The sequence below is a fragment of the Triturus cristatus genome, chromosome 1_1 (assembly GCF_964204655.1).
Source record: "Triturus cristatus chromosome 1_1, aTriCri1.1, whole genome shotgun sequence".
Classification (NCBI taxonomy): domain Eukaryota; kingdom Metazoa; phylum Chordata; class Amphibia; order Caudata; family Salamandridae; genus Triturus; species Triturus cristatus.
Genome location: NC_140579.1, coordinates 1,137,864,599 through 1,137,879,613, shown reverse-complemented (window position 1 = coordinate 1,137,879,613; position 15,015 = coordinate 1,137,864,599).

The window sequence follows — 15,015 nt, the reverse complement described above, 5'->3', positions numbered from 1 at the left end:
GGGAGCACTTGCACTGTGGGACTGGTTGGCAGTGGCACAGTGCTCTGAGCAGCTAACACCAGCAAAACACATGAGACACAGCGACAAAAAGTGGAAGGGAGACTCACGCCAAGGTGCCAGGTCTAACACACATCTGAGGGCAAATCTAGCAGTGTGTCCCGCCCTTCACTCAAGAACCCCCCCCCCACAACCCCGCTCCCCAATCCTTCTCAGGGACCCGGTGGGAGGACATGGCTACTTCGTAGGCTTTGAACCACTGCCCTATGTCATCATTTTTAAAGAATTCCTTCACTACATCTTTGGGTATATACACTCTGGACTCTACCTGCACTGGGGGTGTGCTGCCACCAGAGGGAGTGCTTCCCAAGCCCTGGGCTTTCAACTCCAGCTCCCTCAATTCCATCTCATGCTCCATTTGGCTTCTCCTCTCTTCCATCTCTAGCCTTTTTCATTCCATTGCCAGTTGTCCATTTAGTTTCGCCATCTCTATCTCATGAGCTCTGGTTTCCTTCCTGTCGGCCAATTCCTCTGGCGACAGGGCTCTGCCCAAGCTAGTGATGCTCTCTGCCTGCTCAATTTCCTCCATCTCATCAGAGTCTTTTCTTGACTCCATCCAGGCCCTCAGCGCCTTGCAAAGATCTACTTTGAGCTTACACCCAACAGTGGGGACTTTGAATTTTCTGCAGAAGCCCTTCAGCTGGGCCTTGGTGTAGCTCTCTAATCTCTCGACTTCCCATTCCACGTCTTCAGTTTCAGAGATGAGGGATGCTGCCCTTTCCACAACAACTGAACCCGGCATGATTTCTTTAACAACTGGCGATTTCCCAAAAAAATGCGAATTAAAAGTAAGTGGTTGCGCTATTGGTCTGCCTTCACCATATGGCGTTCACCAATCACTGTGTATGTATCCCAAATGCAAATTCGTAATCCTCACCGCTGACCACCAATGTTAAAATCCGGGTTCTCTGGTTGGCACATGTAGGTACTTGTGTCAAGCAGGGAACCTTTCCTCCAGTCAGGGTAGGGGGGTACAATCCAACAATAACCCCTGCTCACCCTCTAGGTAGCTTGGCGCGAGCAGACAAGGCCTATCTCAGAGCATTCAGGTTAAGCATTTGTGAACACACACACAGTAACTCAGTGACAACCCCACAAATGAACTCCACACTGGGATATAGAAAAATAATACTTTATATATATAGTTTAGGCTTAGCACAAGACCAGATAACGTTTAAACGGCCCACAATACTTATTAAACAAAGAGTTCTTGGTTTTAGCGTAGTTTTAAAGTTCTGTGAGCTTCGTTCCTGTCCGTACGCTTCGTACGTGATAAAAACTGCTTGGGAACGGGTCTCACCCGCACTGTAGGCGCTTCGGGATGAAGCGTACACCCTACGGTGCGAACAGGCACAGTACCTTTACTTTTGGGGAGTTCGTCACGGATGCTGCGCTGACATCAAGCGCGATGTACGGTGCGTTGTCCTCCTGGTGCGATGCGTTCTACAGTACGTTAGACCTTGGGCGTTCAGGGCTACAGGGGACGGAGCGTAGGTACGGTGCGTTCAAAGTTCGTCGCGGCATTCGTGCCGTACCATGAGATCGGCAATCTTGATTCGAAGTGCTGGATACAAGTGAACAGTATGCTCCGCACAGGGGAGACGTACGCAACTAACGTACGCACCGCAGCCTTTCCAAAGCAGGGGAAAGGAGCGTACGCCGGCAGTACGGTTCGTAGGGGATAGTAGCAAGTACGGTTCGCAGTCCTTCCGTTACGGTGCGAGCTACGGCTCGTAGGGGCCTGTTAGTCGCGTTGCTCAGGCTGGATGATACCTTCGTTTGCGGTGCGAGCTACGGCTCGTAGAGGGGCCTTAGTCACGTTGTTCGGGCCGGACAGCGGGATACCAGCTTTCAGGGGGTATGCTGCAATCAGCGAGACGTACGCAGCAGTTTGAGTCGAAGATGCGGGGAAAACGGTCCGTTTTCCAAGGCGATCTCACAGCGGTGAAGTCCACTGGCCCTGGGACTTCGTTCAGGGGGCAAGCTCACTCACAAGCCCTTGGAGATCTCTCAGCACAAGTCAAATAAAAGTTTCGTGAGTCTTTTCTTCCTCTTCTTCAGCAGCAAGGCAACCACTGCAGGCCAATCCCCCAGGTCAGGGACAGTACTCCTCCATGCAGCTTTTCCAGTTCCTTTAGGTCGGACAGAGGTTTCTGCTTGGCAGGACAGGATCTAGTTTCTTAGGAGCAGGGCTCCTACATTTATACCACAAATCCTTTGTTCTCCCAGGCCAGGGGGACCCTTGCCTAGTTCAGTCCAGTTCTGGAGCACTTTGTTGATGCGATGCAGGCTTCTTCTTTCAGGGTGCAGGACAGAGCCATCAGACGCTCCACAGGGGGCGGAGCCAGAATTGTGGTGGCAGAGCACAGCCCTATTCAGAGTCCAGGTGTACTCCTCCCACCCATCTACAGGTCAATCCTTCTATTCACCACCAGGTTACCTAGCCCTGCCCATCTGCGTTTCCCCAGCCCTGTCACTCACACAAGCCAGACAGCAGATACACATCATTCAGAGGCAGGCTGAAATGGTTAGGCAAGCAAAGGCCAACTTTTTAAAAGTGGCATTTGCAAACGCAGAATATTAAAATAAACCTTACTAAAAGATGTACCTTATTAATCTGAGTTCAGGCATACTAAACTCGATGTTCTACCATGTTCCCTGGGTCTGTTAGGATCATAGGATGTAACAATCTTAACAGCCCATTCTGGCCTATGAGAACAGGGTAGCCTTACAATAGTGAAAAACGAAAATGGCTGTAATTCACTATTAGGACATGCCACACACATCAGGGCTTGTCCTACCTTGTGCTACAATTCACCCTGCCCTTCGGCCTACCATAGGGGTGACTAACATGAAGTTAAGGGAAGGTTTAGGGACTGGCAAGTGGGTGCACTTGCCAGTCTGCATGTCTGTACCAGACTGCACGCACGTTCTGCAATGGCAGACCTAGACACATTTTACCAGGCCGCTTCTGTGGGTGGCACAACCAGTGCTGCGGGCCCACCAGCGGCATTTGTATTTACACGCCCTGGCACTCCTGGTGCACTTTACTGGGGTCTGATAGTAAACCAAAAAGGCCAATCATGGAATCCAACCAACATATACATTTTACATAGGGAGCACTTGCACTGTGGCACTGGTTGGCAGTGGCACAGTGCTCTGAGCGGCCAACACCATAAAAACACATGAGGCACAGCGACAAAAAAGTGGAAGGGAGACTCACGCCAAGGTGCCAGGTCTAACAGTGGTGTTTCAGGGTTAATGGCAGTGCAGTGGTGTTCGGGCAGTGTAGGGGGTCGTGCAGGGGGTGGTGTTTCAGGGATTAGGGCAGTGCAGTGGAGTTCAGGCAGTGTAGGGGGTCGTACTGGGGGTGGTGTTTCAGGGTTTAGGGCAGTGTCGTGGTGTTCTGGCATTGTAGGAGGTCGTGCTGGGGTGGTGTTTCAGGGTTTAAGGCAGTGAAGTGGTGTTCGGGCAGTGTAGGGGGTCATAATGGGGTAGTGTTTCAGGGTTTAGGGCAGTGGTGTTCGGACACTGTAGGGAGCCATGCTGGGGGTAGTGTTTCAGGGTTTAGGGCAGTGCAGTGGTGTTCGGGCAGTGTAGGGGGTCGTGCTGGGAGTAGTGTTTCAGGGTTTAGGGCAGTTGTGCTTGGGAAGAGTAGGGGGTCTTGCTGAGGTTGGTGTTTCAGGGTTTAGGGTAGTGGTGTTCGGACAGTGTAGGGGTTCTTGCTGGGGGTGGTGAAGGAGGGTTTAGGGCAGTGCAGTGGTGTTCGGGCAGTGTAGGGGGTCTTGCTGGGGGTGGTGTTTCAGGGTTTAGGGCAGTGCAGTGGTATTCGCGTATTGTAGGGGCTCATACTGGGTCTGGTGTTTCACAGTTTAGGGCAGTGCAGTGGTATTCGGCAAGTGTAGGGGGTCGTGCTGGGTCTGGTCTTTCAGCGTCTAGGGCAGTGCAAAGGTGATCGGGCAGTGTAGGGGATTGTCCTGGGTCTGGGGTTTCAGGGTTTAGGGCAGTGCAGTGGTGGTCGGGCAGTGTAGGGTGTCGTGCTTGGTCTGGTGTTTCAGATATTTGGGCAGTGCAGTGGTGTTCGGGCATTGTAGGAGGTCTTGCTGGGGCTGGTGTTTCAGGGTGTTGGGCAGTGCAGTGGTGTTCGGGCAGTGTAGGGGGTCTAGCTGGGGTTGGTGTTTCAGGATTTTGGGCAGTGCAGTTGTGTTCAGGCACTGTAGGGGGTCTTGCTGGGGGTTGGTGTTTCAGGGTTTATGGTAGTGCAGTGGTGATCGGGCAGTGTAGGGAGTCGTGCTGGGGCTGGTGTTTCAGGGTTTAGGGCAGTGCAGTGGTGCTCGGGCAGTGAAGGTGGTCGTGCAGTGGTATTCGGGCAGTGTAGGGGGTCGTGCTGGGTCTGGTGTTTCAGGGTTTAGGGCAGTGCAGTGGTTTTCGGGCAGTGTAGGGGTCGTGTGGGATCTGGTGTTTCAGGGTTTAGGACAGTGCAGTGGTGTTCGGGCAGTGTAGGGTGTCGTGCTGGGTCTGGTGTTTCAGGTATTTCGGGCAGTGCAGTGGTGTTCAGGCACTGTAGGGGGTCTTGCTGGGGGCTGGTGTTTCAGGGTTTATGGTAGTGCAGTGGTGTTCGGGCAGTGTAGGGAGTCGTGCTGCGTCTGGTGTTTCAGGGTTTAGGGCACTGCAGTGGTGTTTGGGCAGTGTAGGGGGGCATGCTGGGTCTGGTGTTTCAGGGTGTTGGGCAGTGCAGTGGTGGTCAGGCAGTGTAGGGGATCATGCTGGGTCAGGTGTTTCGGGGTTAAGGGCAGTGCAGTGGTTTTCAGGCCGTGTAGGGGGTCGTACTGGGTCTGGTGTTTCAGGGTTTAGGGCAGTGCAGTGGTGATCAGGCAGTGTAGGGGGTCATGCTGGGTCAGGTGTTTCAGGGTTTAGGGCAGTGCAGTGGTTATCGGGCAGTGTAGGGGGTCATGCTGGGTCTGGTGTTTCAGGGTTTTGGGCAGTGAAGTGGTGTTCTGGCAGTGTAGGGGGTCATGCTGGGTCTGGTGTTTTAGGGTTTAGGGCAGTGCAGTGGTGTTCGGGCAGTGTAGGGAGTCATGCTGGGTTACGGTGTTTCAGGGTTTTGGGCAGTGCAGTGGTGTTCGGGTACTGTAGGGGGTCTTGCTGGGGCTGGTGTTTCAGGGTTTTGGGCAGTGCAGTGGTGTTCGGGCACTGTAGGGGGAATTGCTGGGGCAGGTGTTTCAGGGTTTTGGGCAGTGCAGTTGTTTTCCAGCAGTGTGGGGAGTCATGCTGGGGCTGGTGTTTCAGGGTTTAGGGCAGTGCAGTGGTGTTTGGGCAGTGTAGGGAGTCATACTGGGGCTGATGTTTCAGGGTTAAGGGCAGTGCAGTGGTGTTCGGGAAGTGTAGGGTGTCGTGCTGGGGCTGGTGTTTCAGGGTTTAGGGCAGTGCAGTGGTGTTTGGGCAGTGTAGGGGGATGTGCTGGGTCTGGTGTTTCAGGGTTTAGGGCAGTGCTGTGGTGTTTGGGCAGTGTAGGGGGTCGTGCTGGGGGTGGTGTTTCAGGGTTTAGGGCAGTGCAGTGGTGTTCGGGCAGTGGAGGGGGTCATACTGGGGGTGGTGTTTCAGGGTTTAGGGCAGTGCAGTGGTGTTTGGGCAGTGTAGGGGGTCTTGCTGGGGGTGGTGTTTCAGGGTTTAGGCCAGTGCAGTGGTGTTCGGGCAGTGTAGGGGGTCGTGAGGGGGTAGTGTTTCAGGGTTTAAGGCAGTGCAGTGGTGTTCAGGCAGTGAAAAGGGTCGTGCACGGGTGGTGTTTCAGCATTTAAGGCAGTGGTGTTCAGGCAGTGTAGGGGTTTTGCTGGGGTTGGTATATGAGGGTTTAGGGCTGTGCGGTGGTGTTTGGGCAGTGTAGGGGGTCTTGTTGGGGGTGGTGTTTCAGGGATTAGGGCAGTGCAGTGGTGTTCAGGCATTGTAGGACGTTGTGCGGGGTGGTGTTTCAGGGTTTAAGGCAGTGGTGTTCAGGCAGTGTAGGGGTCGTGCGGGGGTGCTGTTTCAGGGTTTAAGGCAGTGGTGTTCAGGCAGTGTAGGGGTTCTTGCTGGGGTTGGTGTATTAGGGTTTAGGGCAGTGCAGTGGTGTTCGGGCAGTGTAGGGGTTCTTGCCTGGGGTGGTGTTTCAGGGATTAGGGCAGTGCAGTGGTGTTCGGGTGGTGTAGGGGTTCTTGCTGGGGGTGGTGTTTCAGGGATTAGGGCAGTGCAGTGGTGTTTGGGCAGTGTAGGGGGTTGTGCTGGGTCTGGTGTTTCAGGGTTTAGGGCAGTGCAGTGGTGTTTGGGCAGTGTAGGGGGTCTTGCTGGGGGTGGTGTTTCAGGGTTTAGGCCACTGCAGTGGTGTTCGGGCAGTGTAGGGGGTCGTGAGGGGGTAGTGTTTCAGGGTTTAAGGCAGTGCAGTGGTGTTCAGGCAGTGAAGGGGGCCGTGCAGGGGTGGTGTTTCAGCGTTCAAGGCAGTGGTGTTCGGGCAGTGTAGGGGTTTTGCTGGGGTTGGTGTATGAGGGTTTAGGGCAGTGCAGTGGTGTTTGGGCAGTGTAGGGGGTCTTGCTGGGGGTGGTGTTTCAGGGATTAGGGCAGTGCAGTGGTGTTCGGGCAGTGTAGGGGCTCGTGCTGGCTGTGGTGTTTCAGGGTTTAGGGCAGTGCAGTGGTGTTCTGGCAGTGTAGGGGGTCCTGCTGGGGCTGGTGTTTCAGGGTTTAGGGCAGTGCAGTGGTGTTCAGGTAGTGTAGGGGGTCATGCTGGGGGTGGTGTTTCAGGGTTTAGGGCAGTGTAGTGGTTTTCGGGCAGTGTAGAGGGTCGTGCGGGGTTGGTGTTTCAGGGTTTAAGGCAGTGCATTGGTGTTTGGGCAGTGTAGGGGTCGTGCTGGGGCTGGTGTTTCAGGGTTTAGGGCAGTGCAGTGGTGTTCGGGCAGTGTAGGGGGTCTTGCTGGGGGTGGTGTTTCAGGGTTTAGGGCAGTGCAGTGGTGTTCGGACAGTGTAGGCGGTCGTGCTGGGGGTTGGGTTTCAGGGTTTAGGGCAGTGCAGTGGTGTTCGAGCAGTGTAGGGGGTCATGCTTGGGGTGGTGTTTCAGGGTTTTGGGCAGTGCAGTGGTGTTCTGGGCACTGTAGGGGGTCTTGCTGGGGCTGGTGTTTCAGGGTTTAGGGCAGTGCAGTGGTGTTCGGGCAGTGTAGGGGGTCGTGCCGGGGTGGTATTTCAGGGTTTTGGGCAGTGCAGTGGTGTTCGGGGCACTATAGGGGGTCTTGCTGGGGCTGGTGTTTCAGGGTTTAGGGCAGTGCAGTGGTGTTCGGGCAGTGTGGGGGGTCTTGCTGGGGCTGGTGTTTCAGGGTTTAGGGCAGTGCAGTGCTGTTTGGGCATTGTAAGGGGTTGTTTCGAGGTGGTGTTTCAGGGTTTAAGGCAGTGCAGTGGTGTTCAGGCAGTGTAGGGGTTGTGCGGGGGGGTGTTTCAGGGTTTAAGGCAGTGGTGTTCAGGCAGTGTAGGGGGTCTTGCTGGGGTTGGTGTATGAGGGTTTAGGGCAGTACAGTGGTGTTTGGGCAGTGTAGGGGGTCTTGCTGGGGGTGGTGTTTCAGTGATTAGGGCAGTGCAGTGGTTTTTGGGTATTGTAGGGGGTCATGCGGGGTTGGTGTTTCAGGGTTTAAGGCAGTGCAGTGGTGTTCAGGCAGTTTAGGGGTCGTGCGGGGGTGCTGTTTCAGGGTTTAAGGCAGTGGTGTTCAGGCAGTGTAGAGGTTCCTGCTGGGGTTGGTGTATTAGGGTTTAGGGCAGTGCAGTGGTGTTCGGGCAGTGTAGGGGTTCTTGCCTGGGGTGGTGTTTCAGGGATTAGGGCAGTGCAGTGGTGTTCGGGCAGTGTAGGGGTTCTTGCTGGGGGTGGTGTTTCAGGGATTAGGGCAGTGCAGTGGTGTTTGGGCAGTGTAGGGGGTTGTGCTGGGTCTGGTGTTTCAGGCTTTAGGGCAGTGCAGTGGTATTTGGGCAGTGTAGGGGGTCTTGCTGGGGGTGGTGTTTCAGGGTTTAGGCCAGTGCAGTGGTGTTCGGGCAGTGTAGGGGGTCGTGAGGGGGTAGTGTTTCAGGGTTTAAGGCAGTGCAGTGGTGTTCAGGCAGTGAAGGGGGTCGTGCAGGGGTGGTGTTTCAGCGTTCAAGGCAGTGGTGTTCGGGCAGTGTAGGGGTTTTGCTGGGGTTGGTGTATGAGGGGTTAGGGCAGTGCAGTGGTGTTTTGGCAGTGTAGGGGGTCTTGCTGGGGGTGCTGTTTCAGGGATTAGGGCAGTGCAGTGGTGTTCGAGCAGTGTAGGGGTTCGTGCTGGCTGTGGTGTTTCAGGGTTTACGGCAGTGCAGTGGTGTTTTGGCAATGTAGGGGGTCCTGCTGGGGCTGGTGTTTCAGGGTTTAGGGCAGTGCAGTGGTGTTCGGGTAGTGTAGGGGGTCATGCTGGGGGTGGTGTTTCAGGGTTTAGGGCAGTGTAGTGGTGGTTGGGCAGTGTAGGGGGTCTTGCTGGGTTTGGTGTTTCAGGGTTTAAGGCAGTGCATTGGTGTTTGGGCAGTGTAGGGGTCGTGCTGGGGCTGGTGTTTCAGGGTTTAGGGCAGTGCCGTGGTGTTCGGGCAGTGTAGGGGGTCTTGCTGGGGGTGGTGTTTCAGGGTTTAGGGCAGTGCAGTGGTGTTCGGGCAGTGTAGGGGGTCGTGCTGGGGGTTGGGTTTCAGGGTTTAGGGCAGTGCACTGCAGTGGTGTTCGGGCAGTGTAGGGGGTCATGCTGGGGGTGGTGTTTCAGGGTTTTGGGCAGTGCAGTGGTGTTCTGGGCACAGTAGGGGGTCTTGCTGGGGCTGGTGTTTCAGGGTTTAGGGCAGTGCAGTGGTTTTCTGGCAGTGTAGGGGGTCGTGCCGGGGGTGGTATTTCAGGGTTTAGGGCAGTGCAGTGCTGTTTGGGCAGTGTAGGGGGTTGTTTCGAGGTGGTGTTTCAGGGTTTAAGGCAGTGCAGTGGTGTTCAGGCAGTGAAGGGGGTTGTGCGGGGGTGGTGTTTCAGGGTTTAAGGCAGTGGTGTTCAGGCAGTGTAGGGGGTCTTGCTGGGGTTGGTGTATGAGGGTTTAGGGCAGTGCAGTGGTGTTTGGGCAGTGTAGGGGGTCTTGCTGGGGGAGGTGTTTCAGTGATTAGGGCAGTGCAGTGGTTTTCGGGTATTGTAGGGGGTCGTGCGGGGTTGGTGTTTCAGGGTTTAAGGCAGTGCAGTGGTGTTCAGGCAGTGTAGGGGGTCGCGCGGTGGTGGTGTTTCAGGGTTTAAAGCAGTGGTGCTCGGGAAGTTTAGGGGGTCTTGCTGGGGTTGGTGTATGAGGGTTTAGGGCAGTGCAGTGGTCTTCGGGCAGTGTAGGGGGTCTTGCTGGGGGTGGTGTTTCAGGGATTAGGGCAGTGCAGTGGTGTTTGGGCATTGTAGGGGGTCGTGCTGGGTCTGGTGTTTCAGGGTTTAGGGCAGTGCAGAGGTGTTCGGGAAGTGTAGGGGGTCGTGCTGGCTCTAGTGTTTCAGGGCTTAGGGCAGTGCAGTGGTGTTCGGGCAGTGTAGGGGGTCGTGCTGGGTCTGGTGTTTCAGGGTTAGCGCAGTGCAGTGGTGTTTGGGCAGTGTACGGGGTCGTGCTGGGTCAGGTGTTTCATGGTTTAGGGCAGCGCAGTGGTGTTCGGGTTGTGTAGGGGGTTGTGCTGGGTCTGGTGTTTCAGAGTTTAAGGCAGCGCAGTGGTGTCCGGGCAGTGTAGGGAGTGGTGCTCGGTCTGGTGTTTCAGGGTTTTGGGCAGTGCAGTGGTGTTCGGGCAGTGTAGGGTGTCTTGCTGTGGCTGGTGTTTCAGGGTTTGGGGCAGTGCAATGGCGTTCGGTCAGTGTAGGGGGTTATGCTGGGGCTGGTATTTCAGGGTTTTGGGCACGGCAGTGGTGTTCTGGGCACTGTAGGGGGTCTTGCTGGTGCTGGTGTTTCAGGGTTTAGGGCAGTGCAGTGGTGTTCGGGCAGTCTAGGGTGTCTTGCTGCGGCTGGTGTTTCAGGGTTTTGGGCAGTGCAGTGGTGTTCGGGCAGTGTAGAGGGTCTTGCTGGGGCTGGTATTTCAGGGTTTTGGGCAGTGCAGTGGTTTTCTGGGCACTGTAGGGGGTCTTGCTGTGGCTGGTGTTTCAGGGTTTTGGGCAGTGCAGTGCTGATCAGACACTGTAGGGGGTCTTGCTGGGGGCTGGTGTTTCAGGGTTTAAGGCAGTGCAGTGGTGTTCAGGCAGTGTAGGGGGTCGTGCGAGGGTGGTGTTTCAGGGTTTAAAGCAGTGGTGTTAGGGCAGTGTAGGGGGTCTTGCTGGGGTTGGTGTATGAGGGTTTAGGGCAGTGCAGTGGTGTTCGGGCAGTGTACGGGGTCTTGATGGGGGTGGTGTTTCAGGGATTAGGGCAGTGCAGTGGTGTTCGGGCATTGTAGGGGGTCGTGCGGGGGTGATGTTTCAGGGTTTAAGGCAGTGCAGTGGTGTTCACGCAGTGTAGGGGGTCGTGCGGGGGTGGTGTTTCAGGGTTTAAGGCAGTGGTGTTCAGGCAGTGTAGGGGGTATTGCTGGGGATGGTGTTTCAGGGATTAGGGCAGTGCAGTGCTGTTCGAGCATTGTAGGGTGTCGTGCAGGGCTAGTGTTTCAGGGTTTAAGGCAGTGCAGTGGTGTTCAGGCAGTGTAGGGGGTCATGCGGGGGTGGTGTTTCTGGGTTTAAGGCAGTGGTTTTCAGGCAGTGAAAGGGGTCTTGCTGGGGGTGGTGTTTCAGTGTTTAGGGCAGTGCAGTGGTGGTCAGGCAGTGTAGGGGGTCATGCAGGGGTTGTGTTTCAGGGTTTAAGGCAATGCAGTGGTGTTCTGGCAGTGTAGGGGATCGTGCGGAGGTGGTGTTTCAGGGTTTGAGGCAGTGGTGTTCAAGCAGTGTAGGAGGTCGTGCGGGGTGGAGTTTCAGGGTTTAAGGCAGTGCAGTGGTGTTCGGGCAGTGTAGGGGGTCGTGCTGGGGCTGGTGTTTCAGGGTTTAGGGCAGTGCAGTGGTGTTTGGGCAGTGTAGGGGGTCATGCTGTGGCTGGTGTTTCAGGGTTTAGGGCAGTGCAGTGGTGTTCGGGCAGTGTAGGGGGTCGTGCTGGGTCTGTTGTTTCAGGGTTTATGGCAGTGCAGTGGTGTTCGGGCAGTGTAGGGGGTCGTGCTGGCTCTAGTGTTTCAGGGCTTAGGGCAGTGCAGTGCAGTGGTTTTCGGGCAGGGTAGGGGGTCGTGCTGGGGGTGGTATTTCAGGGTTTTGGGCAGTGCAGTGGTGTTCGGGGCACTGAGGGGGTCTTTCTGGGGCTGGTGTTTCAGGGTTTAGGTCAGTGCAGTGGTGTTTGGGCAGTGTAGGGGGTCTTGCTGGGGCTGGTGTTTCAGGGTTTAGGGCAGTGCAGTGGTGTTCGGGCAGTGTAGGGGGTTGTGTGGGGAGGTGTTTCAGGGTTTAAGGCAGTGCAGTGGAGTTCAGGCAGTGTAGGGGGTTGTGCGGGGGTGGTGTTTCAGGGTTTAAGGCAGTGGTGTTCGGGCAGTGTAGGGGGTCTTGCTGGGGGTGGCGTTTCAGGGATTAGGGCAGTGCAGTGGTGTTCAGGCAGTGTAGGGGGTCGCGCGGTGGTGGTGTTTCAGGGTTCAAGGCAGTGGAGCTCGGGAAGTGTAGGGGGTCTTGCTGGGGTTGGTGTATGAGGGTTTAGGGCAGTGCAGTGGTATTCGGGCAGTGTAGGGGGTCTTGCTGGGGGTGGTGTTTCAGGGATTAGGGCAGTGCAGTGGTGTTCGGGCATTGTAGCGGGTCATGCTGGGTCTGGTGTTTCAGGGTTTAGGGCAGTGCAGTGGTGTTCGGGAAGTGTAGGGGGTCATGCTGGGTCTGGTGTTTCAGAGTTAGGGCAGTGCTGTGGTGTTCTGGCAGTGTAGGGGTCGTGCTGGGTCAGGTGTTTCATGGTTTAGGGCAGCGCAGTGGTGTTCGGGTTGTGTAGGGGGTTGTGCTGGTTCTGGTGTTTCAGAGTTTAAGGCAGTGCATTGGTGTCCGGGCAGTGTAGGGAGTGGTGCTCGGTCTGGTGTTTCAGGGTTTTGGGCAGTGCAGTGGTGTTCGTCCAGTGTAGGGTGTCTTGCTGTGGCTGGTGTTTCAGGGTTTGGGGCAGTGCAGTGGTGTTCGGTCAGTGTAGGGGGTTATGCTGGGGCTGGTATTTCAGGGTTTTGGTCAGTGCAGTGGTGTTCTGGGCACTGTAGCGGGTCTTGCTGGGGCTGGTGTATCAGGGTGTATGGCAGTGCAGTGGTGTTCGGGCAGTGTAGGGCGTCTTGCTGCGGCTGGTGTTTCAGGGTTTTGGGCAGTGCAGTGGTGTTGGGGCAGTGTAGAGGGTCTTGCTGGGGCTGGTATTTCAGGGTGTTGGGCAGTGCAGTTGTGTTCTGGGCACTGTAGGGGGTCTTGCTGGGGCTGGTGTTTCAGGGTTTTGGGCAGTGCAGTGCTGATCAGACACTGTAGGGGGTCTTGCTGGGGGCTGGTGTTTCAGGGTTTAAGGCAGTGCAGTGGTGTTCAGGCAGTGTAGTGGGTCGTACGAGGGTGGTGTTTCAGGGTTTAAAGCAGTGGTGTTAGGGCAGTGTAGGGGGTCTTGCTGGGGTTGGTGTATGAGGGTTTAGGGCAGTGCAGTGGTGTTCGGGCAGTTTAGGGGGTCTTGATGGGGATGGTGTTTCAGGGATTAGGGCAGTGCAGTGGTGTTCGGGCATTGTAGGGGGTCGTGTGGGGGTGCTGTTTCAGGGTTTAAGGCAGTGCAGTGGTGTTCATGCAGTGTAGGGGATCGTGCGGGGGTGGTGTTTCAGGGTTTAAGGCAGTGGCGTTCAGGCAGTGTAGGGGGTCTTGCTGGGGATGGTGTTTCAGGGATTAGGGCAGCGCAGTGCTGTTTGGGCATTGTAGTGTGTCGTAAAGGGGTAGTGTTTCAGGATTTAAGGCAGTGCAGTGGTGTTCAGGCAGTGTAGGGGGTTGTGCGGGGGTGGTGTTTCAGGGTTTAAGGCAGTGGTGTTCGGGCAGTGTAGGGGGTCTTGCTGGGGGTGGTGTTTCAGGGATTAGGGCAGTGCAGTGGTGTTCAGGCAGTGTAGGGGGTCGCGCGGTGGTGGTGTTTCAGGGTTTAAGGCAGTGGAGCTTGGGAAGTGTAGGGGGTCTGGCTGGGGTTGGTGTATGAGGGTTTAGGGCAGTGCAGTGGTTTTCAGGCAGTGTAGGGGGTCTTGCTGGGGGTGGTGTTTCAGGGATTAGGGCAGTGCAGTGGTGTTCGGGCATTGTAGGGGGTCGTGCTGGGTCTGGTGTTTCAGGGTTTAGGGCAGTGCAGTGGTGTTCGGGAAGTGTAGGGGGTCGTGTGGGGGTGCTGTTTCACGGTTTAAGGCAGTGCAGTGGTGTTCACGCAGTGTAGGGGATCGTGCGGGGGTGGTGTTTCAGGGTTTAAGGCAGTGGCGTTCAGGCAGTGTAGGGGGTCTTGCTGGGGATGGTGTTTCAGGGATTAGGGCAGTGCAGTGCTGTTCGGGCATTGTAGTGTGTCGTACAGGGGTAGTGTTTCAGGGTTTAAGGCAGTGCAGTGGTGTTCAGGCAGTGTAGGGGGTCATGCGGGTGGTGTTTCTGGGTTTCAGACAGTGGTTTTCAGGCAGTGTAGGAGGTCGTGCTGGGGGTGGAGTTTCAGGGTTTAAGGCAGTGCAGTGGTGTTCGGGCAGTGTAGGGGGTCGTGCTGGGCTGGTGTTTCAGGGTCTAGGGCAGTGCAGTGGTGTTCGGGCAGTGTAGGGGTCACGCTGGGGCTGGTAATTCAGGGTTAAAGGCAGTGCAGTGGTATTCAGGCAGTGTAGGGAGTTTGCTGGGGCTGGTGTTTCAGGGTTTAGGGCAGTGGTGTTCGGGCAGTGTAGGGGGCCGTGCTGTGGCTGGTGTTTCAGGGTTTAGGGCAGTGCAGTGGTGTTCGGGCAGTGTAGGGGGTCGTGCTGAGTCTGTTGTTTCAGGGTTTATGGCAGTGCAGTGGTGTTGGGCCAGTGTAGGGGGTCATGCTGGGGGTGGTGTTTCAGGGTTTAGGGCTGTGCACTGGTGTTCGGGCAGTATAGGGGGTCTTGATGGGGGTGGTGTTTCAGGGTTTAGTGCAGTGCAGTGATGTTCGGGCACTGTAGGGGTCGTGAGGGGGCTGGTGTTTCAGGGTTTAAGGCAGTGCAGTGGTGTTCAGGTAGTGTAGGGGGTCGTGAGGGGGTGCTGTTTCAGGGTTTAGGGTAGTGGTGTTCGGGCAGTGTAGGGGTCTTGCTGGGGGTGGTGTATGAGGGTTTAGGGCAGTGCAGTGGTCTTCGGGCAGTGTAGGGGGTCTTGCTGGGGGTGGTGTTTCAGGGATTAGGGCAGTGCAGTAGTGTTCGGGCATTGTAGGGGGTCGTGCTGGGTCTGGTGTTTCAGGGTTTAGGGCAGTGCAGTGGTGTTCGGGAAGTGTAGGGGGTCGTGCTGGGTCTAGTGTTTCAGGGCTTAGTGCAGTGCAGTGGTGTTCGGGCAGTGTAGGGGGTCGTGCTGGGTCTGGTGTTTCAGGGTTAGCGCAGTGCAGTGGTGTTTGGGCAGTGTACGGGGTCGTGCTGGGTCAGGTGTTTCATGGTTTAGGGCAGGGCAGCGCAGTGGTGTTCGGGTTGTGTAGGGGGTTGTGCTGGGTCTGGTGTTTCAGAGTTTAAGGCAGTGCAGTGGTGTTCTGGGCACTGTAGCGGGTCTTGCTGGGGCTGGTGTATCAGGGTGTATGGCAGTGCAGTGGTGTTCGGGCAGTGTAGGGCGTCTTGCTGCGGCTGGTGTTTCAGGGTTTTGGGCAGTGCAGTGGTGTTCGGGCAGTGTAGAGGGTCTTGCTGGGGCTGGTATTTCAGGGTGTTGGGCAGTGCAGTGGTGTTCTGGGCACTGTAGCGGGTCTTACTGGGTCTGGTGTTTCAGGGTTTAGGGCAGTGCAGTGGTGTTCGGGCAGTGTAGGGGGTCGTGCTGAGTCTGTT